This window comes from Garra rufa, chromosome 1 (genome assembly GCF_049309525.1).
Source record: "Garra rufa chromosome 1, GarRuf1.0, whole genome shotgun sequence".
NCBI lineage: Eukaryota > Metazoa > Chordata > Actinopteri > Cypriniformes > Cyprinidae > Garra > Garra rufa.
In genome coordinates this window covers 104,322,502-104,345,081 of record NC_133361.1, presented here as the reverse complement: position 1 = coordinate 104,345,081, position 22,580 = coordinate 104,322,502, and the positions used below count along the sequence as shown (strand labels likewise).

General features: G+C 46.1%; 27 non-coding genes across 27 annotated transcripts; 22 read left to right on the top strand and 5 right to left on the bottom strand.

Moving 5' to 3' along the window:
• The first annotated feature begins 155 nt into the window (after positions 1 to 155).
• Positions 156 to 294, top strand: LOC141286780 (U4 spliceosomal RNA). The gene has a single exon (XR_012339350.1). It is a non-coding gene; the product is annotated as a U4 spliceosomal RNA (small nuclear RNA).
• Positions 295 to 784: 490 nt separating this feature from the next.
• Positions 785 to 866, bottom strand: trnas-gcu (transfer RNA serine (anticodon GCU)). Its single transcript has one exon. It is a non-coding gene; the product is annotated as a tRNA-Ser (tRNA).
• Positions 867 to 1,356: 490 nt separating this feature from the next.
• LOC141285150 (U4 spliceosomal RNA) lies at positions 1,357 to 1,497 on the top strand. Its single transcript, XR_012338558.1, has one exon. It is a non-coding gene; the product is annotated as a U4 spliceosomal RNA (small nuclear RNA).
• Positions 1,498 to 2,470: 973 nt separating this feature from the next.
• LOC141347751 (small nucleolar RNA U3) lies at positions 2,471 to 2,686 on the top strand. The gene has a single exon (XR_012357426.1). It is a non-coding gene; the product is annotated as a small nucleolar RNA U3 (small nucleolar RNA).
• A 1,231-nt stretch (positions 2,687 to 3,917) lies between these two features.
• On the top strand, positions 3,918 to 3,990 carry trnak-cuu (transfer RNA lysine (anticodon CUU)). Its single transcript has one exon. It is a non-coding gene; the product is annotated as a tRNA-Lys (tRNA).
• Positions 3,991 to 4,181: 191 nt separating this feature from the next.
• On the top strand, positions 4,182 to 4,255 carry trnan-guu (transfer RNA asparagine (anticodon GUU)). The gene has a single exon. It is a non-coding gene; the product is annotated as a tRNA-Asn (tRNA).
• A 582-nt stretch (positions 4,256 to 4,837) lies between these two features.
• Positions 4,838 to 4,976, top strand: LOC141286557 (U4 spliceosomal RNA). The gene has a single exon (XR_012339292.1). It is a non-coding gene; the product is annotated as a U4 spliceosomal RNA (small nuclear RNA).
• Positions 4,977 to 5,466: 490 nt separating this feature from the next.
• Positions 5,467 to 5,548, bottom strand: trnas-gcu (transfer RNA serine (anticodon GCU)). The gene has a single exon. It is a non-coding gene; the product is annotated as a tRNA-Ser (tRNA).
• A 490-nt stretch (positions 5,549 to 6,038) lies between these two features.
• LOC141284792 (U4 spliceosomal RNA) lies at positions 6,039 to 6,179 on the top strand. The gene has a single exon (XR_012338490.1). It is a non-coding gene; the product is annotated as a U4 spliceosomal RNA (small nuclear RNA).
• A 973-nt stretch (positions 6,180 to 7,152) lies between these two features.
• LOC141347862 (small nucleolar RNA U3) lies at positions 7,153 to 7,368 on the top strand. Its single transcript, XR_012357436.1, has one exon. It is a non-coding gene; the product is annotated as a small nucleolar RNA U3 (small nucleolar RNA).
• Positions 7,369 to 8,950: 1,582 nt separating this feature from the next.
• LOC141286549 (U4 spliceosomal RNA) lies at positions 8,951 to 9,089 on the top strand. Its single transcript, XR_012339290.1, has one exon. It is a non-coding gene; the product is annotated as a U4 spliceosomal RNA (small nuclear RNA).
• A 490-nt stretch (positions 9,090 to 9,579) lies between these two features.
• trnas-gcu (transfer RNA serine (anticodon GCU)) lies at positions 9,580 to 9,661 on the bottom strand. The gene has a single exon. It is a non-coding gene; the product is annotated as a tRNA-Ser (tRNA).
• Positions 9,662 to 10,151: 490 nt separating this feature from the next.
• On the top strand, positions 10,152 to 10,292 carry LOC141285090 (U4 spliceosomal RNA). Its single transcript, XR_012338545.1, has one exon. It is a non-coding gene; the product is annotated as a U4 spliceosomal RNA (small nuclear RNA).
• A 973-nt stretch (positions 10,293 to 11,265) lies between these two features.
• Positions 11,266 to 11,481, top strand: LOC141347829 (small nucleolar RNA U3). Its single transcript, XR_012357433.1, has one exon. It is a non-coding gene; the product is annotated as a small nucleolar RNA U3 (small nucleolar RNA).
• A 1,584-nt stretch (positions 11,482 to 13,065) lies between these two features.
• On the top strand, positions 13,066 to 13,204 carry LOC141286542 (U4 spliceosomal RNA). The gene has a single exon (XR_012339286.1). It is a non-coding gene; the product is annotated as a U4 spliceosomal RNA (small nuclear RNA).
• A 490-nt stretch (positions 13,205 to 13,694) lies between these two features.
• On the bottom strand, positions 13,695 to 13,776 carry trnas-gcu (transfer RNA serine (anticodon GCU)). Its single transcript has one exon. It is a non-coding gene; the product is annotated as a tRNA-Ser (tRNA).
• A 490-nt stretch (positions 13,777 to 14,266) lies between these two features.
• On the top strand, positions 14,267 to 14,407 carry LOC141285086 (U4 spliceosomal RNA). Its single transcript, XR_012338544.1, has one exon. It is a non-coding gene; the product is annotated as a U4 spliceosomal RNA (small nuclear RNA).
• Positions 14,408 to 15,380: 973 nt separating this feature from the next.
• Positions 15,381 to 15,596, top strand: LOC141347740 (small nucleolar RNA U3). The gene has a single exon (XR_012357425.1). It is a non-coding gene; the product is annotated as a small nucleolar RNA U3 (small nucleolar RNA).
• A 1,231-nt stretch (positions 15,597 to 16,827) lies between these two features.
• On the top strand, positions 16,828 to 16,900 carry trnak-cuu (transfer RNA lysine (anticodon CUU)). Its single transcript has one exon. It is a non-coding gene; the product is annotated as a tRNA-Lys (tRNA).
• A 191-nt stretch (positions 16,901 to 17,091) lies between these two features.
• On the top strand, positions 17,092 to 17,165 carry trnan-guu (transfer RNA asparagine (anticodon GUU)). The gene has a single exon. It is a non-coding gene; the product is annotated as a tRNA-Asn (tRNA).
• Positions 17,166 to 17,747: 582 nt separating this feature from the next.
• LOC141286773 (U4 spliceosomal RNA) lies at positions 17,748 to 17,886 on the top strand. Its single transcript, XR_012339349.1, has one exon. It is a non-coding gene; the product is annotated as a U4 spliceosomal RNA (small nuclear RNA).
• A 490-nt stretch (positions 17,887 to 18,376) lies between these two features.
• Positions 18,377 to 18,458, bottom strand: trnas-gcu (transfer RNA serine (anticodon GCU)). The gene has a single exon. It is a non-coding gene; the product is annotated as a tRNA-Ser (tRNA).
• A 490-nt stretch (positions 18,459 to 18,948) lies between these two features.
• Positions 18,949 to 19,089, top strand: LOC141285136 (U4 spliceosomal RNA). Its single transcript, XR_012338556.1, has one exon. It is a non-coding gene; the product is annotated as a U4 spliceosomal RNA (small nuclear RNA).
• A 973-nt stretch (positions 19,090 to 20,062) lies between these two features.
• On the top strand, positions 20,063 to 20,278 carry LOC141347729 (small nucleolar RNA U3). Its single transcript, XR_012357424.1, has one exon. It is a non-coding gene; the product is annotated as a small nucleolar RNA U3 (small nucleolar RNA).
• Positions 20,279 to 21,509: 1,231 nt separating this feature from the next.
• Positions 21,510 to 21,582, top strand: trnak-cuu (transfer RNA lysine (anticodon CUU)). Its single transcript has one exon. It is a non-coding gene; the product is annotated as a tRNA-Lys (tRNA).
• A 191-nt stretch (positions 21,583 to 21,773) lies between these two features.
• On the top strand, positions 21,774 to 21,847 carry trnan-guu (transfer RNA asparagine (anticodon GUU)). Its single transcript has one exon. It is a non-coding gene; the product is annotated as a tRNA-Asn (tRNA).
• A 582-nt stretch (positions 21,848 to 22,429) lies between these two features.
• Positions 22,430 to 22,568, top strand: LOC141286534 (U4 spliceosomal RNA). The gene has a single exon (XR_012339283.1). It is a non-coding gene; the product is annotated as a U4 spliceosomal RNA (small nuclear RNA).
• Positions 22,569 to 22,580: the final 12 nt, after the last annotated feature.

Sequence of the window (22,580 nt, the reverse complement as noted above, 5' to 3'; positions counted from 1 at the left end):
ATTGGAGAGGATCTGGTTTTCACAGTCTTGCGTCGATGGCCGTCTAGGTGAAGAGGTCTTCACTGATGATCTGTCTCTGGGGCTCATCCAGCTTGCTATCACCTTGTCGGATCACATCCACGTAGCTGCAAGAAAAGGTCACGACCGTCACCGGTATTCTATCGCAGAGGCAATGTTGTAGCTTGTGTGGTTTATCTGAGGTGTGATCATTGCTGGTTGTAAACTTTCCCCGATATCCCATCTGGATGATTTGAAATACAGTCAGCTTCTCAGATTTTGCCGGTCTCTCTGGACGCTTCTTGAAAAACAAAGTTTTGCTTCGTTTTGTTAGAGTGGCTGGTTGTTGGTCCTCGTCAAAGAGGTGTCTACAGATCATAGCGTGCCGGAGCCAGAAGATTTGTTGTTTTGTCAATATGCTCTCAAGACTTCGCTGCAGGTATCATTAAACTACAGCACAATCACAGCTCACCGCTACCCATCGTAAACAGGTTGGGCCTGTCTGTTCTGGTGGGCTCTCAGTGGTGCTAAATCATCAAATGAAGAGGACGGGATTCAAACCCACACAAACCAAGGTGAGCCTAGCACAACGGATTAGCCTTGCATCGCCTTAACCACTCGACCACCCCGTCACTTTCCGTGGTCCTTTTATTTAACACTCCCGATTCAGACCATCGGCTCATTAGTAGAGCACTCAGTGAACTGAACTGAGTGTGTCAGATAAGGAAGACACAAAAAGCGCAGAGTGGGGTCCCCAGGACCGAGGATTACTGCTAAAGGAGCCGAACGACGAGGATGGGATTCGAACCCACGCGTGCAGAGCACAATGGATTAGCAGTCCATCGCCTTAACCACTCGGCCACCTCGTCATTTTACGTGACATTTTTTATTTAGCACTCCTGATTCAGATTATCAGTTCATTAGTAGAGAACTCAAAGAACTGAACTGAGTGTGTTAGATAAGGAGGACACACAAAAAGTTTAGCATGGGGTCCCCAGGACCCGGATTAAGGTCCAGTGCTAAAGGAACCGAACGACAAGAATGGATTCCAACCATTGCACAGAGCAAAATGGATTAGCAGTCCATCGCCTTAACCACTCGGCCACCCCGTCCCCTTGCTGACCGAGATAGGCCATGCTGCGGACCTTTTCAGCTGCTGCTGCCGTGCTTTCAGCTGGCTGTTTTGAGCACAGAGGGAATAGTGAATGAGCCGTCTTTTACACACCTCTAATCTGTTCCGTAGAAACACGGTGCAGCAACCCGTGGCAGGAGACTGTTTGTGCGACAGTTTAAAGCTTGCTACCACCTTGTCGGTTCACATCCACGTAGGTGCAGAAAAAGGTCACGACCGTCGCCTGCATTCTTTCGCAGAGGCAATATTGTAGCCTATGAGGTTTGTCCGAGGCGCGATCATTGCTGGTTGAAAACTTTACCCAATACCCCGCCAGGATGACTTGAAATACAGTTATCTTTGGCAATTTGTGCTAGTCTCTCTGGAGGCTTAGAGTTTTGTTGAGAAATATAGCCTTGTTTCGTTTAGGTTTTTTTTTCCTCGCCAAAAAAACGGTCTGCTGATGATAGTGCGCCAGAGCCAGAAGGTTTGTTGTTTTGTCAATATGTTCTCAAGACAAGTATCGTTAAACTGCAACGCAATTACAGCTCACCGTTACCCATCGTAAACATGTTGGGCCTGTCTGGTCCGGTGGCCTCTCAGTGGCGCTAAAGCTTCGAATGCGTGTCGAGCACAATGTATTAGCCTTCCACCGCCTTAACCACTGGACCACCTCGTCATCCGGCGGGGTTTCTTTATTTAACATTCCTGATTCATGTGCATGTGGATGCATTCTTCGTCTTTTGTTTCAGCCGCCGAGGGCCTGTTTTCCACTGAGGCCCTGCGCCAAACTCCCTATGAGACACAATCCAACGTTAGTAGTAACCTCCGATTACGGCCGAATGTGGATTCTGCTCGGACGACGGGGCACCGGTACATCCTTTGTAGCTTTAGCTTATTAGCCAAACGCTACACCAGTTTGCCATTTCCCATGAAATCATCCTTGATTTCCATAAGAAAGGTGCCCCAAATTGGTGGAAAATCACATCTCAACCATACGCTGTCCAAAGCATTAAACCGCCTTCACGCGGCAAAACAGAACATGTTGTTGGCCCGCACTGCTGGGTCAAACTGCGCTTCCCAAAAACAGATTGGGTCAAAACTGACAGAAGAAATCTCTAAGCCTGCTTTAAGCCCTACCCACGGGACGGGTTGACAGTCTCGCACAACGCGAGAGCCTCAGTTTCGCCTGTGTAATTTGGGGGCCAATGAAAACTGCATCCAACTAAAATTACAAACAAAATTTTAGGACTCTAATGATGTTTCAAATGTAACTTTTCTCATCTCTGTTGTTAGGTTGTAACCATCTCTGAGACTCAAAGTGTCAGAACTCGCCTAAGCTGGTTTTGCAAAATGGAGGTCAAGACTATACTTTCAGGGATCATTTCTATAGTTTCTAACTAGGAAATGTGTTTCAAAAGTGTAGTGTCTCCCAAACTACGATGATGAGCGTTGATACTCTTTTCTGAGCGTGAATCGGGTGTGGAGTAATGGTTTATTTCATATGCTCCACACCATTGATGAACGTTCTGTGTGGCATTTAAGCAGCATAGACGAAGAGAGTATGGTCAGAGTGGTCTCTGAAAAATGTAAATATCAGATTAAAAATCTTATGAGTCGTTATGATTGAGATTTTTTTTTTTTTTTTTTTACATTTTTGTTGGTGGGTGTCACCATCCTTGATATTCAGAATGTCAGGATAAGATGTCAGCTGGTTCTATCAACTTAAAGTTGCCATAAAATGCATTGAGAGAATATTTTAATTTGTTCTTTGATATCTGCATAGAAGGTATATGGCATAGGAAAGGGCAAACAATCTCCAGAAACGGTTTTACAGGACCATTTACAACCCTAGGATTTGTCCCTAGAATGAAATGCTCTGTTATTGCCTTTTTTGGAAGCTTCATGAATATTAATGAGCTCTGCTCCGATTGGCTGTTTCACAGAGCTGCTCATCTCTATAGCTGGCACATTGATAAAAATATTTATTTAATTAGGAGCTCTAGCGGCTTTTAATATGTGGTTTGTTGAATCTGCCGTTTTGTATCGCAGACATTTTAGTCTCATTACTGTGATCCATGTGCTCTGTGTAAAGTTATAATGCAGAGGGAGCGCTTCTTACCACACAAGTTCAGCTGCTTCTCGGTGATACTCTGGATCTGTAAATCATTCGCCATCATCAGCGCAGTTATTTCTCCATCATTCACCATCATCAGCACAGTCATCTCTCTGTTTATGTGGTAAGTGATATCTTTTGTACTGCAATGTAACAGGCTAGCGCTAGCATTAAGCTAACCGTGTCCCTTCAGTGGCTTGCCTTGTTTTACTGATGTACTGACGTTACCGATGATTGGGCGATGCAAATGTTGGAGGCGTAACTATTAACGATCCCGGGACTGTTGCGTAACAGTCGGTGTTATGTTGGAACTGACATATAAATCTAGTGTTTGCAAAAGACCACCGAAATATAGAAGATTTATCCTTATCCTTATATAGATTTATCCTTGATTTCCATAAGAAAGGTGCCCCAAATTGGTGGAAAATCACATCTCAACCATACGCTGACCAAAGCATTGAACCGCCTTCACGCGGCAAGACAGAACATGTTGTTGGCCCGCACTGCTGGGTCAAACTGCGCTTCCCAATAACAGATTGGGTCAAAACTGACAGAAGAAAACTCTAAGCCTGCTCTAAGCACTACCCACGGGACGGCTCGACAGTCTTGCACAACGCGAGAGCCTCCGTTTCGCCTGTGTCATTTGGGAGCCGATGAAAACTGCGTCCGACCCGGTGAAGGAGACCACGACCAGCCCGGCTAGCTCAGTCGGTAGAGCATGAGACTCTTAATCTCAGGGTCGTGGGTTCGAGCCCCACGTTGGGCGGCTCTGTTGGCGCTCTTTCTTCCCAACAGGTTGGCGGGCTCCAGCGTGCCCATTCTCCGCACAGGCTAAGTGGATTTTGCGAGCTCCGGAAACATCTTTCAAAACAGCCTGTTAGTACGTGCGATTCTAATCCCTAACCCTAACCCTTGCTTTTACAACCGTGATCCCGCGGCAGCAGATGCGCAATGTCTGTCTCTGTGGCGCAATCGGTTAGCGCGTTCGGCTGTTAACCGAAAGGTTGGTGGTTCGAGCCCACCCAGGGACGTGTGAAATGCCGGTGTTTTGCACGCGCGTCAGGTGTCCACTAGCGCCTATGCCATTCTTAGGGTTGCGAGGCACAGCTTTCTCAGGGCGTTTATCCTGTGCACCTTCAATAAGCTGGCTTCTTTTAAAAGAAGTCAGCGGCGGGTGTTTGGTGAACATTTTCACCAGCTCGAGTTTGCTGTGGCATGTGGATTCATTCTTTACTGATGATCTGTCTCTGGGGCTCATCTAGTTGACATGGTATCCGCTGACATTCGGCTGAAGGTGCTGATCCACCATCTGCTCTTGGTACGGACTGGATCCGGGGGACTGCAGTGACCATCTAATCGGAATACAGAATGGATATGGCGGCTACGGTGACCTCAGAATAAGAACAAACAGACTAATTTTAATGTAGATGCAAAAGTTCCATGTTGCCACAGTGTCAGATTGGAGAGGATCTGGTTTTCACAGTCTTGCGTCGATGGCCGTCTAGGTGAAGAGGTCTTCACTGATGATCTGTCTCTGGGGCTCATCCAGCTTGCTATCACCTTGTCGGATCACATCCACGTAGCTGCAAGAAAAGGTCACGACCGTCACCGGTATTCTATCGCAGAGGCAATGTTGTAGCTTGTGTGGTTTATCTGAGGTGTGATCATTGCTGGTTGTAAACTTTCCCCGATATCCCATCTGGATGATTTGAAATACAGTCAGCTTCTCAGTTTTTGCCGGTCTCTCTGGACGCTTCTTGAAAAACAAAGTTTTGCTTCGTTTTGTTAGAGTGGCTGGTTGTTGGTCCTCGTCAAAGAGGTGTCTACAGATCATAGCGTGCCGGAGCCAGAAGATTTGTTGTTTTTTCAATATGCTCTCAAGACTTCGCTGCAGGTATCATTAAACTACAGCACAATCACAGCTCACCGCTACCCATCGTAAACAGGTTGGGCCTGTCTGTTCTGGTGGGCTCTCAGTGGTGCTAAATCATCAAATGAAGAGGACGGGATTCAAACCCACACAAACCAAGGTGAGCCTAGCACAACGGTTTAGCCTTGCATCGCCTTAACCACTCGACCACCCCGTCACTTTCCGTGGTCCTTTTATTTAACACTCCCGATTCAGACCATCGGCTCATTAGTAGAGCACTCAGTGAACTGAACTGAGTGTGTCAGATAAGGAAGACACAAAAAGCGCAGAGTGGGGTCCCCAGGACCGAGGATTACTGCTAAAGGAGCCGAACGACGAGGATGGGATTCGAACCCACGCGTGCAGAGCACAATGGATTAGCAGTCCATCGCCTTAACCACTCGGCCACCTCGTCATTTTACGTGACATTTTTTATTTAGCACTCCTGATTCAGATCATCAGTTCATTAGTAGAGAACTCAAAGAACTGAACTGAGTGTGTTAGATAAGGAGGACACACAAAAAGTTTAGCATGGGGTCCCCAGGACCCGGATTAAGGTCCAGTGCTAAAGGAACCGAACGACAAGAATGGATTCCAACCATTGCACAGAGCAAAATGGATTAGCAGTCCATCGCCTTAACCACTCGGCCACCCCGTCCCCTTGCTGACCGAGATAGGCCATGCTGCGGACCTTTTCAGCTGCTGCTGCCGTGCTTTCAGCTGGCTGTTTTGAGCACAGAGGGAATAGTGAATGAGCCGTCTTTTACACACCTCTAATCTGTTCCGTAGAAACACGGTGCAGCAACCCGTGGCAGGAGACTGTTTGTGCGGCAGTTTAAAGCTTGCTACCACCTTGTCGGTTCACATCCACGTAGGTGCAGAAAAAGGTCACGACCGTCGCCTGCATTCTTTCGCAGAGGCAATATTGTAGCCTATGAGGTTTGTCCGAGGCGCGATCATTGCTGGTTGAAAACTTTACCCAATACCCCGCCAGGATGACTTGAAATACAGTTATCTTTGGCAATTTTTGCTAGTCTCTCTGGAGGCTTAGAGTTTTGTTGAGAAATATAGCCTTGTTTCGTTTAGGGTTTTTTTTCCTCGCCAAAAAAACGGTCTGCTGATGATAGTGCGCCAGAGCCAGAAGGTTTGTTGTTTTGTCAATATGTTCTCAAGACAAGTATCGTTAAACTGCAACGCAATTACAGCTCACCGTTACCCATCGTAAACATGTTGGGCCTGTCTGGTCCGGTGGCCTCTCAGTGGCGCTAAAGCTTCGAATGCGTGTCGAGCACAATGTATTAGCCTTCCACCGCCTTAACCACTGGACCACCTCGTCATCCGGCGGGGTTTCTTTATTTAACATTCCTGATTCATGTGCATGTGGATGCATTCTTCGTCTTTTGTTTCAGCCGCCGAGGGCCTGTTTTCCACTGAGGCCCTGCGCCAAACTCCCTATGAGACACAATCCAACGTTAGTAGTAACCTCCGATTACGGCCGAATGTGGATTCTGCTCGGACGACGGGGCACCGGTACATCCTTTGTAGCTTTAGCTTATTAGCCAAACGCTACACCAGTTTGCCATTTCCCATGAAATCATCCTTGATTTCCATAAGAAAGGTGCCCCAAATTGGTGGAAAATCACATCTCAACCATACGCTGTCCAAAGCATTAAACCGCCTTCACGCGGCAAAACAGAACATGTTGTTGGCCCGCACTGCTGGGTCAAACTGCGCTTCCCAAAAACAGATTGGGTCAAAACTGACAGAAGAAATCTCTAAGCCTGCTTTAAGCCCTACCCACGGGACGGGTTGACAGTCTCGCACAACGCGAGAGCCTCAGTTTCGCCTGTGTAATTTGGGGGCCAATGAAAACTGCATCCAACTAAAATTACAAACAAAATTTTAGGACTCTAATGATGTTTCAAATGTAACTTTTCTCATCTCTGTTGTTAGGTTGTAACCATCTCTGAGACTCAAAGTGTCAGAACTCGCCTAAGCTGGTTTTGCAAAATGGAGGTCAAGACTATACTTTCAGGGATCATTTCTATAGTTTCTAACTAGGAAATGTGTTTCAAAAGTGTAGTGTCTCCCAAACTACGATGATGAGCGTTGATACTCTTTTCTGAGCGTGAATCGGGTGTGGAGTAATGGTTTATTTCATAAGCTCCACACCATTGATGAACGTTCTGTGTGGCATTTAAGCAGCATAGACGAAGAGAGTATGGTCAGAGTGGTCTCTGAAAAATGTAAATATCAGATTAAAAATCTTATGAGTCGTTATGATTGAGATATTTTTTTTTTTTTTACATTTTTGTTGGTGGGTGTCACCATCCTTGATATTCAGAATGTCAGGATAAGATGTCAGCTGGTTCTATCAACTTAAAGTTGCCATAAAATGCATTGAGAGAATATTTTAATTTGTTCTTTGATATCTGCATAGAAGGTATATGGCATAGGAAAGGGCAAACAATCTCCAGAAACGGTTTTACAGGACCATTTACAACCCTAGGATTTGTCCCTAGAATGAAATGCTCTGTTATTGCCTTTTTTGGAAGCTTCATGAATATTAATGAGCTCTGCTCCGATTGGCTGTTTCACAGAGCTGCTCATCTCTATAGCTGGCACATTGATAAAAATATTTATTTAATTAGGAGCTCTAGCGGCTTTTAATATGTGGTTTGTTGAATCTGCCGTTTTGTATCGCAGACATTTTAGTCTCATTACTGTGATCCATGTGCTCTGTGTAAAGTTATAATGCAGAGGGAGCGCTTCTTACCACACAAGTTCAGCTGCTTCTCGGTGATACTCTGGATCTGTAAATCATTCGCCATCATCAGCGCAGTTATTTCTCCATCATTCACCATCATCAGCACAGTCATCTCTCTGTTTATGTGGTAAGTGATATCTTTTGTACTGCAATGTAACAGGCTAGCGCTAGCATTAAGCTAACCGTGTCCCTTCAGTGGCTTGCCTTGTTTTACTGATGTACTGACGTTACCGATGATTGGGCGATGCAAATGTTGGAGGCGTAACTATTAACGATCCCGGGACTGTTGCGTAACAGTCGGTGTTATGTTGGAACTGACATATAAATCTAGTGTTTGCAAAAGACCACCGAAATATAGAAGATTTATCCTTATCCTTATATAGATTTATCCTTGATTTCCATAAGAAAGGTGCCCCAAATTGGTGGAAAATCACATCTCAACCATACGCTGACCAAAGCATTGAACCGCCTTCACGCGGCAAGACAGAACATGTTGTTGGCCCGCACTGCTGGGTCAAACTGCGCTTCCCAATAACAGATTGGGTCAAAACTGACAGAAGAAAACTCTAAGCCTGCTCTAAGCACTACCCACGGGACGGCTCGACAGTCTTGCACAACGCGAGAGCCTCCGTTTCGCCTGTGTCATTTGGGAGCCGATGAAAACTGCTTACTGATGATCTGTCTCTGGGGCTCATCTAGTTGACATGGTATCCGCTGACATTCGGCTGAAGGTGCTGATCCACCATCTGCTCTTGGTACGGACTGGATCCGGGGGACTGCAGTGACCATCTAATCGGAATACAGAATGGATATGGCGGCTACGGTGACCTCAGAATAAGAACAAACAGACTAATTTTAATGTAGATGCAAAAGTTCCATGTTGCCACAGTGTCAGATTGGAGAGGATCTGGTTTTCACAGTCTTGCGTCGATGGCCGTCTAGGTGAAGAGGTCTTCACTGATGATCTGTCTCTGGGGCTCATCCAGCTTGCTATCACCTTGTCGGATCACATCCACGTAGCTGCAAGAAAAGGTCACGACCGTCACCGGTATTCTATCGCAGAGGCAATGTTGTAGCTTGTGTGGTTTATCTGAGGTGTGATCATTGCTGGTTGTAAACTTTCCCCGATATCCCATCTGGATGATTTGAAATACAGTCAGCTTCTCAGTTTTTGCCGGTCTCTCTGGACGCTTCTTGAAAAACAAAGTTTTGCTTCGTTTTGTTAGAGTGGCTGGTTGTTGGTCCTCGTCAAAGAGGTGTCTACAGATCATAGCGTGCCGGAGCCAGAAGATTTGTTGTTTTTTCAATATGCTCTCAAGACTTCGCTGCAGGTATCATTAAACTACAGCACAATCACAGCTCACCGCTACCCATCGTAAACAGGTTGGGCCTGTCTGTTCTGGTGGGCTCTCAGTGGTGCTAAATCATCAAATGAAGAGGACGGGATTCAAACCCACACAAACCAAGGTGAGCCTAGCACAACGGATTAGCCTTGCATCGCCTTAACCACTCGACCACCCCGTCACTTTCCGTGGTCCTTTTATTTAACACTCCCGATTCAGACCATCGGCTCATTAGTAGAGCACTCAGTGAACTGAACTGAGTGTGTCAGATAAGGAAGACACAAAAAGCGCAGAGTGGGGTCCCCAGGACCGAGGATTACTGCTAAAGGAGCCGAACGACGAGGATGGGATTCGAACCCACGCGTGCAGAGCACAATGGATTAGCAGTCCATCGCCTTAACCACTCGGCCACCTCGTCATTTTACGTGACATTTTTTATTTAGCACTCCTGATTCAGATCATCAGTTCATTAGTAGAGAACTCAAAGAACTGAACTGAGTGTGTTAGATAAGGAGGACACACAAAAAGTTTAGCATGGGGTCCCCAGGACCCGGATTAAGGTCCAGTGCTAAAGGAACCGAACGACAAGAATGGATTCCAACCATTGCACAGAGCAAAATGGATTAGCAGTCCATCGCCTTAACCACTCGGCCACCCCGTCCCCTTGCTGACCGAGATAGGCCATGCTGCGGACCTTTTCAGCTGCTGCTGCCGTGCTTTCAGCTGGCTGTTTTGAGCACAGAGGGAATAGTGAATGAGCCGTCTTTTACACACCTCTAATCTGTTCCGTAGAAACACGGTGCAGCAACCCGTGGCAGGAGACTGTTTGTGCGGCAGTTTAAAGCTTGCTACCACCTTGTCGGTTCACATCCACGTAGGTGCAGAAAAAGGTCACGACCGTCGCCTGCATTCTTTCGCAGAGGCAATATTGTAGCCTATGAGGTTTGTCCGAGGCGCGATCATTGCTGGTTGAAAACTTTACCCAATACCCCGCCAGGATGACTTGAAATACAGTTACCTTTGGCAATTTTTGCTAGTCTCTCTGGAGGCTTAGAGTTTTGTTGAGAAATATAGCCTTGTTTCGTTTAGGGTTTTTTTTCCTCGCCAAAAAAACGGTCTGCTGATGATAGTGCGCCAGAGCCAGAAGGTTTGTTGTTTTGTCAATATGTTCTCAAGACAAGTATCGTTAAACTGCAACGCAATTACAGCTCACCGTTACCCATCGTAAACATGTTGGGCCTGTCTGGTCCGGTGGCCTCTCAGTGGCGCTAAAGCTTCGAATGCGTGTCGAGCACAATGTATTAGCCTTCCACCGCCTTAACCACTGGACCACCTCGTCATCCGGCGGGGTTTCTTTATTTAACATTCCTGATTCATGTGCATGTGGATGCATTCTTCGTCTTTTGTTTCAGCCGCCGAGGGCCTGTTTTCCACTGAGGCCCTGCGCCAAACTCCCTATGAGACACAATCCAACGTTAGTAGTAACCTCCGATTACGGCCGAATGTGGATTCTGCTCGGACGACGGGGCACCGGTACATCCTTTGTAGCTTTAGCTTATTAGCCAAACGCTACACCAGTTTGCCATTTCCCATGAAATCATCCTTGATTTCCATAAGAAAGGTGCCCCAAATTGGTGGAAAATCACATCTCAACCATACGCTGTCCAAAGCATTAAACCGCCTTCACGCGGCAAAACAGAACATGTTGTTGGCCCGCACTGCTGGGTCAAACTGCGCTTCCCAAAAACAGATTGGGTCAAAACTGACAGAAGAAATCTCTAAGCCTGCTTTAAGCCCTACCCACGGGACGGGTTGACAGTCTCGCACAACGCGAGAGCCTCAGTTTCGCCTGTGTAATTTGGGGGCCAATGAAAACTGCATCCAACTAAAATTACAAACAAAATTTTAGGACTCTAATGATGTTTCAAATGTAACTTTTCTCATCTCTGTTGTTAGGTTGTAACCATCTCTGAGACTCAAAGTGTCAGAACTCGCCTAAGCTGGTTTTGCAAAATGGAGGTCAAGACTATACTTTCAGGGATCATTTCTATAGTTTCTAACTAGGAAATGTGTTTCAAAAGTGTAGTGTCTCTCAAACTACGATGATGAGCGTTGATACTCTTTTCTGAGCGTGAATCGGGTGTGGAGTAATGGTTTATTTCATATGCTCCACACCATTGATGAACGTTCTGTGTGGCATTTAAGCAGCATAGACGAAGAGAGTATGGTCAGAGTGGTCTCTGAAAAATGTAAATATCAGATTAAAAATCTTATGAGTCGTTATGATTGAGATTTTTTTTTTTTTTTTTTACATTTTTGTTGGTGGGTGTCACCATCCTTGATATTCAGAATGTCAGGATAAGATGTCAGCTGGTTCTATCAACTTAAAGTTGCCATAAAATGCATTGAGAGAATATTTTAATTTGTTCTTTGATATCTGCATAGAAGGTATATGGCATAGGAAAGGGCAAACAATCTCCAGAAACGGTTTTACAGGACCATTTACAACCCTAGGATTTGTCCCTAGAATGAAATGCTCTGTTATTGCCTTTTTTGGAAGCTTCATGAATATTAATGAGCTCTGCTCCGATTGGCTGTTTCACAGAGCTGCTCATCTCTATAGCTGGCACATTGATAAAAATATTTATTTAATTAGGAGCTCTAGCGGCTTTTAATATGTGGTTTGTTGAATCTGCCGTTTTGTATCGCAGACATTTTAGTCTCATTACTGTGATCCATGTGCTCTGTGTAAAGTTATAATGCAGAGGGAGCGCTTCTTACCACACAAGTTCAGCTGCTTCTCGGTGATACTCTGGATCTGTAAATCATTCGCCATCATCAGCGCAGTTATTTCTCCATCATTCACCATCATCAGCACAGTCATCTCTCTGTTTATGTGGTAAGTGATATCTTTTGTACTGCAATGTAACAGGCTAGCGCTAGCATTAAGCTAACCGTGTCCCTTCAGTGGCTTGCCTTGTTTTACTGATGTACTGACGTTACCGATGATTGGGCGATGCAAATGTTGGAGGCGTAACTATTAACGATCCCGGGACTGTTGCGTAACAGTCGGTGTTATGTTGGAACTGACATATAAATCTAGTGTTTGCAAAAGACCACCGAAATATAGAAGATTTATCCTTATCCTTATATAGATTTATCCTTGATTTCCATAAGAAAGGTGCCCCAAATTGGTGGAAAATCACATCTCAACCATACGCTGACCAAAGCATTGAACCGCCTTCACGCGGCAAGACAGAACATGTTGTTGGCCCGCACTGCTGGGTCAAACTGCGCTTCCCAATAACAGATTGGGTCAAAACTGACAGAAGAAAACTCTAAGCCTGCTCTAAGCACTACCCACGGGACGGCTCGACAGTCTTGCACAACGCGAGAGCCTCCGTTTCGCCTGTGTCATTTGGGAGCCGATGAAAACTGCTTACTGATGATCTGTCTCTGGGGCTCATCTAGTTGACATGGTATCCGCTGACATTCGGCTGAAGGTGCTGATCCACCATCTGCTCTTGGTACGGACTGGATCCGGGGGACTGCAGTGACCATCTAATCGGAATACAGAATGGATATGGCGGCTACGGTGACCTCAGAATAAGAACAAACAGACTAATTTTAATGTAGATGCAAAAGTTCCATGTTGCCACAGTGTCAGATTGGAGAGGATCTGGTTTTCACAGTCTTGCGTCGATGGCCGTCTAGGTGAAGAGGTCTTCACTGATGATCTGTCTCTGGGGCTCATCCAGCTTGCTATCACCTTGTCGGATCACATCCACGTAGCTGCAAGAAAAGGTCACGACCGTCACCGGTATTCTATCGCAGAGGCAATGTTGTAGCTTGTGTGGTTTATCTGAGGTGTGATCATTGCTGGTTGTAAACTTTCCCCGATATCCCATCTGGATGATTTGAAATACAGTCAGCTTCTCAGTTTTTGCCGGTCTCTCTGGACGCTTCTTGAAAAACAAAGTTTTGCTTCGTTTTGTTAGAGTGGCTGGTTGTTGGTCCTCGTCAAAGAGGTGTCTACAGATCATAGCGTGCCGGAGCCAGAAGATTTGTTGTTTTTTCAATATGCTCTCAAGACTTCGCTGCAGGTATCATTAAACTACAGCACAATCACAGCTCACCGCTACCCATCGTAAACAGGTTGGGCCTGTCTGTTCTGGTGGGCTCTCAGTGGTGCTAAATCATCAAATGAAGAGGACGGGATTCAAACCCACACAAACCAAGGTGAGCCTAGCACAACGGATTAGCCTTGCATCGCCTTAACCACTCGACCACCCCGTCACTTTCCGTGGTCCTTTTATTTAACACTCCCGATTCAGACCATCGGCTCATTAGTAGAGCACTCAGTGAACTGAACTGAGTGTGTCAGATAAGGAAGACACAAAAAGCGCAGAGTGGGGTCCCCAGGACCGAGGATTACTGCTAAAGGAGCCGAACGACGAGGATGGGATTCGAACCCACGCGTGCAGAGCACAATGGATTAGCAGTCCATCGCCTTAACCACTCGGCCACCTCGTCATTTTACGTGACATTTTTTATTTAGCACTCCTGATTCAGATCATCAGTTCATTAGTAGAGAACTCAAAGAACTGAACTGAGTGTGTTAGATAAGGAGGACACACAAAAAGTTTAGCATGGGGTCCCCAGGACCCGGATTAAGGTCCAGTGCTAAAGGAACCGAACGACAAGAATGGATTCCAACCATTGCACAGAGCAAAATGGATTAGCAGTCCATCGCCTTAACCACTCGGCCACCCCGTCCCCTTGCTGACCGAGATAGGCCATGCTGCGGACCTTTTCAGCTGCTGCTGCCGTGCTTTCAGCTGGCTGTTTTGAGCACAGAGGGAATAGTGAATGAGCCGTCTTTTACACACCTCTAATCTGTTCCGTAGAAACACGGTGCAGCAACCCGTGGCAGGAGACTGTTTGTGCGGCAGTTTAAAGCTTGCTACCACCTTGTCGGTTCACATCCACGTAGGTGCAGAAAAAGGTCACGACCGTCGCCTGCATTCTTTCGCAGAGGCAATATTGTAGCCTATGAGGTTTGTCCGAGGCGCGATCATTGCTGGTTGAAAACTTTACCCAATACCCCGCCAGGATGACTTGAAATACAGTTACCTTTGGCAATTTTTGCTAGTCTCTCTGGAGGCTTAGAGTTTTGTTGAGAAATATAGCCTTGTTTCGTTTAGGGTTTTTTTTCCTCGCCAAAAAAACGGTCTGCTGATGATAGTGCGCCAGAGCCAGAAGGTTTGTTGTTTTGTCAATATGTTCTCAAGACAAGTATCGTTAAACTGCAACGCAATTACAGCTCACCGTTACCCATCGTAAACATGTTGGGCCTGTCTGGTCCGGTGGCCTCTCAGTGGCGCTAAAGCTTCGAATGCGTGTCGAGCACAATGTATTAGCCTTCCACCGCCTTAACCACTGGACCACCTCGTCATCCGGCGGGGTTTCTTTATTTAACATTCCTGATTCATGTGCATGTGGATGCATTCTTCGTCTTTTGTTTCAGCCGCCGAGGGCCTGTTTTCCACTGAGGCCCTGCGCCAAACTCCCTATGAGACACAATCCAACGTTAGTAGTAACCTCCGATTACGGCCGAATGTGGATTCTGCTCGGACGACGGGGCACCGGTACATCCTTTGTAGCTTTAGCTTATTAGCCAAACGCTACACCAGTTTGCCATTTCCCATGAAATCATCCTTGATTTCCATAAGAAAGGTGCCCCAAATTGGTGGAAAATCACATCTCAACCATACGCTGTCCAAAGCATTAAACCGCCTTCACGCGGCAAAACAGAACATGTTGTTGGCCCGCACTGCTGGGTCAAACTGCGCTTCCCAAAAACAGATTGGGTCAAAACTGACAGAAGAAATCTCTAAGCCTGCTTTAAGCCCTACCCACGGGACGGGTTGACAGTCTCGCACAACGCGAGAGCCTCAGTTTCGCCTGTGTAATTTGGGGGCCAATGAAAACTGCATCCAACTAAAATTACAAACAAAATTTTAGGACTCTAATGATGTTTCAAATGTAACTTTTCTCATCTCTGTTGTTAGGTTGTAACCATCTCTGAGACTCAAAGTGTCAGAACTCGCCTAAGCTGGTTTTGCAAAATGGAGGTCAAGACTATACTTTCAGGGATCATTTCTATAGTTTCTAACTAGGAAATGTGTTTCAAAAGTGTAGTGTCTCCCAAACTACGATGATGAGCGTTGATACTCTTTTCTGAGCGTGAATCGGGTGTGGAGTAATGGTTTATTTCATATGCTCCACACCATTGATGAACGTTCTGTGTGGCATTTAAGCAGCATAGACGAAGAGAGTATGGTCAGAGTGGTCTCTGAAAAATGTAAATATCAGATTAAAAATCTTATGAGTCGTTATGATTGAGATTTTTTTTTTTTTTTTTTTACATTTTTGTTGGTGGGTGTCACCATCCTTGATATTCAGAATGTCAGGATAAGATGTCAGCTGGTTCTATCAACTTAAAGTTGCCATAAAATGCATTGAGAGAATATTTTAATTTGTTCTTTGATATCTGCATAGAAGGTATATGGCATAGGAAAGGGCAAACAATCTCCAGAAACGGTTTTACAGGACCATTTACAACCCTAGGATTTGTCCCTAGAATGAAATGCTCTGTTATTGCCTTTTTTGGAAGCTTCATGAATATTAATGAGCTCTGCTCCGATTGGCTGTTTCACAGAGCTGCTCATCTCTATAGCTGGCACATTGATAAAAATATTTATTTAATTAGGAGCTCTAGCGGCTTTTAATATGTGGTTTGTTGAATCTGCCGTTTTGTATCGCAGACATTTTAGTCTCATTACTGTGATCCATGTGCTCTGTGTAAAGTTATAATGCAGAGGGAGCGCTTCTTACCACACAAGTTCAGCTGCTTCTCGGTGATACTCTGGATCTGTAAATCATTCGCCATCATCAGCGCAGTTATTTCTCCATCATTCACCATCATCAGCACAGTCATCTCTCTGTTTATGTGGTAAGTGATATCTTTTGTACTGCAATGTAACAGGCTAGCGCTAGCATTAAGCTAACCGTGTCCCTTCAGTGGCTTGCCTTGTTTTACTGATGTACTGACGTTACCGATGATTGGGCGATGCAAATGTTGGAGGCGTAACTATTAACGATCCCGGGACTGTTGCGTAACAGTCGGTGTTATGTTGGAACTGACATATAAATCTAGTGTTTGCAAAAGACCACCGAAATATAGAAGATTTATCCTTATCCTTATATAGATTTATCCTTGATTTCCATAAGAAAGGTGCCCCAAATTGGTGGAAAATCACATCTCAACCATACGCTGACCAAAGCATTGAACCGCCTTCACGCGGCAAGACAGAACATGTTGTTGGCCCGCACTGCTGGGTCAAACTGCGCTTCCCAATAACAGATTGGGTCAAAACTGACAGAAGAAAACTCTAAGCCTGCTCTAAGCACTACCCACGGGACGGCTCGACAGTCTTGCACAACGCGAGAGCCTCCGTTTCGCCTGTGTCATTTGGGAGCCGATGAAAACTGCGTCCGACCCGGTGAAGGAGACCACGACCAGCCCGGCTAGCTCAGTCGGTAGAGCATGAGACTCTTAATCTCAGGGTCGTGGGTTCGAGCCCCACGTTGGGCGGCTCTGTTGGCGCTCTTTCTTCCCAACAGGTTGGCGGGCTCCAGCGTGCCCATTCTCCGCACAGGCTAAGTGGATTTTGCGAGCTCCGGAAACATCTTTCAAAACAGCCTGTTAGTACGTGCGATTCTAATCCCTAACCCTAACCCTTGCTTATACAACCGTGATCCCGCGGCAGCAGATGCGCAATGTCTGTCTCTGTGGCGCAATCGGTTAGCGCGTTCGGCTGTTAACCGAAAGGTTGGTGGTTCGAGCCCACCCAGGGACGTGTGAAATGCCGGTGTTTTGCACGCGCGTCAGGTGTCCACTAGCGCCTATGCCATTCTTAGGGTTGCGAGGCACAGCTTTCTCAGGGCGTTTATCCTGTGCACCTTCAATAAGCTGGCTTCTTTTAAAAGAAGTCAGCGGCGGGTGTTTGGTGAACATTTTCACCAGCTCGAGTTTGCTGTGGCATGTGGATTCATTCTTTACTGATGATCTGTCTCTGGGGCTCATCTAGTTGACATGGTATCCGCTGACATTCGGCTGAAGGTGCTGATCCACCATCTGCTCTTGGTACGGACTGGATCCGGGGGACTGCAGTGACCATCTAATCGGAATACAGAATGGATATGGCGGCTACGGTGACCTCAGAATAAGAACAAACAGACTAATTTTAATGTAGATGCAAAAGTTCCATGTTGCCACAGTGTCAGATTGGAGAGGATCTGGTTTTCACAGTCTTGCGTCGATGGCCGTCTAGGTGAAGAGGTCTTCACTGATGATCTGTCTCTGGGGCTCATCCAGCTTGCTATCACCTTGTCGGATCACATCCACGTAGCTGCAAGAAAAGGTCACGACCGTCACCGGTATTCTATCGCAGAGGCAATGTTGTAGCTTGTGTGGTTTATCTGAGGTGTGATCATTGCTGGTTGTAAACTTTCCCCGATATCCCATCTGGATGATTTGAAATACAGTCAGCTTCTCAGATTTTGCCGGTCTCTCTGGACGCTTCTTGAAAAACAAAGTTTTGCTTCGTTTTGTTAGAGTGGCTGGTTGTTGGTCCTCGTCAAAGAGGTGTCTACAGATCATAGCGTGCCGGAGCCAGAAGATTTGTTGTTTTGTCAATATGCTCTCAAGACTTCGCTGCAGGTATCATTAAACTACAGCACAATCACAGCTCACCGCTACCCATCGTAAACAGGTTGGGCCTGTCTGTTCTGGTGGGCTCTCAGTGGTGCTAAATCATCAAATGAAGAGGACGGGATTCAAACCCACACAAACCAAGGTGAGCCTAGCACAACGGATTAGCCTTGCATCGCCTTAACCACTCGACCACCCCGTCACTTTCCGTGGTCCTTTTATTTAACACTCCCGATTCAGACCATCGGCTCATTAGTAGAGCACTCAGTGAACTGAACTGAGTGTGTCAGATAAGGAAGACACAAAAAGCGCAGAGTGGGGTCCCCAGGACCGAGGATTACTGCTAAAGGAGCCGAACGACGAGGATGGGATTCGAACCCACGCGTGCAGAGCACAATGGATTAGCAGTCCATCGCCTTAACCACTCGGCCACCTCGTCATTTTACGTGACATTTTTTATTTAGCACTCCTGATTCAGATTATCAGTTCATTAGTAGAGAACTCAAAGAACTGAACTGAGTGTGTTAGATAAGGAGGACACACAAAAAGTTTAGCATGGGGTCCCCAGGACCCGGATTAAGGTCCAGTGCTAAAGGAACCGAACGACAAGAATGGATTCCAACCATTGCACAGAGCAAAATGGATTAGCAGTCCATCGCCTTAACCACTCGGCCACCCCGTCCCCTTGCTGACCGAGATAGGCCATGCTGCGGACCTTTTCAGCTGCTGCTGCCGTGCTTTCAGCTGGCTGTTTTGAGCACAGAGGGAATAGTGAATGAGCCGTCTTTTACACACCTCTAATCTGTTCCGTAGAAACACGGTGCAGCAACCCGTGGCAGGAGACTGTTTGTGCGACAGTTTAAAGCTTGCTACCACCTTGTCGGTTCACATCCACGTAGGTGCAGAAAAAGGTCACGACCGTCGCCTGCATTCTTTCGCAGAGGCAATATTGTAGCCTATGAGGTTTGTCCGAGGCGCGATCATTGCTGGTTGAAAACTTTACCCAATACCCCGCCAGGATGACTTGAAATACAGTTATCTTTGGCAATTTGTGCTAGTCTCTCTGGAGGCTTAGAGTTTTGTTGAGAAATATAGCCTTGTTTCGTTTAGGTTTTTTTTTCCTCGCCAAAAAAACGGTCTGCTGATGATAGTGCGCCAGAGCCAGAAGGTTTGTTGTTTTGTCAATATGTTCTCAAGACAAGTATCGTTAAACTGCAACGCAATTACAGCTCACCGTTACCCATCGTAAACATGTTGGGCCTGTCTGGTCCGGTGGCCTCTCAGTGGCGCTAAAGCTTCGAATGCGTGTCGAGCACAATGTATTAGCCTTCCACCGCCTTAACCACTGGACCACCTCGTCATCCGGCGGGGTTTCTTTATTTAACATTCCTGATTCATGTGCATGTGGATGCATTCTTCGTCTTTTGTTTCAGCCGCCGAGGGCCTGTTTTCCACTGAGGCCCTGCGCCAAACTCCCTATGAGACACAATCCAACGTTAGTAGTAACCTCCGATTACGGCCGAATGTGGATTCTGCTCGGACGACGGGGCACCGGTACATCCTTTGTAGCTTTAGCTTATTAGCCAAACGCTACACCAGTTTGCCATTTCCCATGAAATCATCCTTGATTTCCATAAGAAAGGTGCCCCAAATTGGTGGAAAATCACATCTCAACCATACGCTGTCCAAAGCATTAAACCGCCTTCACGCGGCAAAACAGAACATGTTGTTGGCCCGCACTGCTGGGTCAAACTGCGCTTCCCAAAAACAGATTGGGTCAAAACTGACAGAAGAAATCTCTAAGCCTGCTTTAAGCCCTACCCACGGGACGGGTTGACAGTCTCGCACAACGCGAGAGCCTCAGTTTCGCCTGTGTAATTTGGGGGCCAATGAAAACTGCATCCAACTAAAATTACAAACAAAATTTTAGGACTCTAATGATGTTTCAAATGTAACTTTTCTCATCTCTGTTGTTAGGTTGTAACCATCTCTGAGACTCAAAGTGTCAGAACTCGCCTAAGCTGGTTTTGCAAAATGGAGGTCAAGACTATACTTTCAGGGATCATTTCTATAGTTTCTAACTAGGAAATGTGTTTCAAAAGTGTAGTGTCTCCCAAACTACGATGATGAGCGTTGATACTCTTTTCTGAGCGTGAATCGGGTGTGGAGTAATGGTTTATTTCATATGCTCCACACCATTGATGAACGTTCTGTGTGGCATTTAAGCAGCATAGACGAAGAGAGTATGGTCAGAGTGGTCTCTGAAAAATGTAAATATCAGATTAAAAATCTTATGAGTCGTTATGATTGAGATTTTTTTTTTTTTTTTTTTACATTTTTGTTGGTGGGTGTCACCATCCTTGATATTCAGAATGTCAGGATAAGATGTCAGCTGGTTCTATCAACTTAAAGTTGCCATAAAATGCATTGAGAGAATATTTTAATTTGTTCTTTGATATCTGCATAGAAGGTATATGGCATAGGAAAGGGCAAACAATCTCCAGAAACGGTTTTACAGGACCATTTACAACCCTAGGATTTGTCCCTAGAATGAAATGCTCTGTTATTGCCTTTTTTGGAAGCTTCATGAATATTAATGAGCTCTGCTCCGATTGGCTGTTTCACAGAGCTGCTCATCTCTATAGCTGGCACATTGATAAAAATATTTATTTAATTAGGAGCTCTAGCGGCTTTTAATATGTGGTTTGTTGAATCTGCCGTTTTGTATCGCAGACATTTTAGTCTCATTACTGTGATCCATGTGCTCTGTGTAAAGTTATAATGCAGAGGGAGCGCTTCTTACCACACAAGTTCAGCTGCTTCTCGGTGATACTCTGGATCTGTAAATCATTCGCCATCATCAGCGCAGTTATTTCTCCATCATTCACCATCATCAGCACAGTCATCTCTCTGTTTATGTGGTAAGTGATATCTTTTGTACTGCAATGTAACAGGCTAGCGCTAGCATTAAGCTAACCGTGTCCCTTCAGTGGCTTGCCTTGTTTTACTGATGTACTGACGTTACCGATGATTGGGCGATGCAAATGTTGGAGGCGTAACTATTAACGATCCCGGGACTGTTGCGTAACAGTCGGTGTTATGTTGGAACTGACATATAAATCTAGTGTTTGCAAAAGACCACCGAAATATAGAAGATTTATCCTTATCCTTATATAGATTTATCCTTGATTTCCATAAGAAAGGTGCCCCAAATTGGTGGAAAATCACATCTCAACCATACGCTGACCAAAGCATTGAACCGCCTTCACGCGGCAAGACAGAACATGTTGTTGGCCCGCACTGCTGGGTCAAACTGCGCTTCCCAATAACAGATTGGGTCAAAACTGACAGAAGAAAACTCTAAGCCTGCTCTAAGCACTACCCACGGGACGGCTCGACAGTCTTGCACAACGCGAGAGCCTCCGTTTCGCCTGTGTCATTTGGGAGCCGATGAAAACTGCGTCCGACCCGGTGAAGGAGACCACGACCAGCCCGGCTAGCTCAGTCGGTAGAGCATGAGACTCTTAATCTCAGGGTCGTGGGTTCGAGCCCCACGTTGGGCGGCTCTGTTGGCGCTCTTTCTTCCCAACAGGTTGGCGGGCTCCAGCGTGCCCATTCTCCGCACAGGCTAAGTGGATTTTGCGAGCTCCGGAAACATCTTTCAAAACAGCCTGTTAGTACGTGCGATTCTAATCCCTAACCCTAACCCTTGCTTTTACAACCGTGATCCCGCGGCAGCAGATGCGCAATGTCTGTCTCTGTGGCGCAATCGGTTAGCGCGTTCGGCTGTTAACCGAAAGGTTGGTGGTTCGAGCCCACCCAGGGACGTGTGAAATGCCGGTGTTTTGCACGCGCGTCAGGTGTCCACTAGCGCCTATGCCATTCTTAGGGTTGCGAGGCACAGCTTTCTCAGGGCGTTTATCCTGTGCACCTTCAATAAGCTGGCTTCTTTTAAAAGAAGTCAGCGGCGGGTGTTTGGTGAACATTTTCACCAGCTCGAGTTTGCTGTGGCATGTGGATTCATTCTTTACTGATGATCTGTCTCTGGGGCTCATCTAGTTGACATGGTATCCGCTGACATTCGGCTGAAGGTGCTGATCCACCATCTGCTCTTGGTACGGACTGGATCCGGGGGACTGCAGTGACCATCTAATCGGAATACAGAATGGATATGGCGGCTACGGTGACCTCAGAATAAGAACAAACAGACTAATTTTAATGTAGATGCAAAAGTTCCATGTTGCCACAGTGTCAGATTGGAGAGGATCTGGTTTTCACAGTCTTGCGTCGATGGCCGTCTAGGTGAAGAGGTCTTCACTGATGATCTGTCTCTGGGGCTCATCCAGCTTGCTATCACCTTGTCGGATCACATCCACGTAGCTGCAAGAAAAGGTCACGACCGTCACCGGTATTCTATCGCAGAGGCAATGTTGTAGCTTGTGTGGTTTATCTGAGGTGTGATCATTGCTGGTTGTAAACTTTCCCCGATATCCCATCTGGATGATTTGAAATACAGTCAGCTTCTCAGTTTTTGCCGGTCTCTCTGGACGCTTCTTGAAAA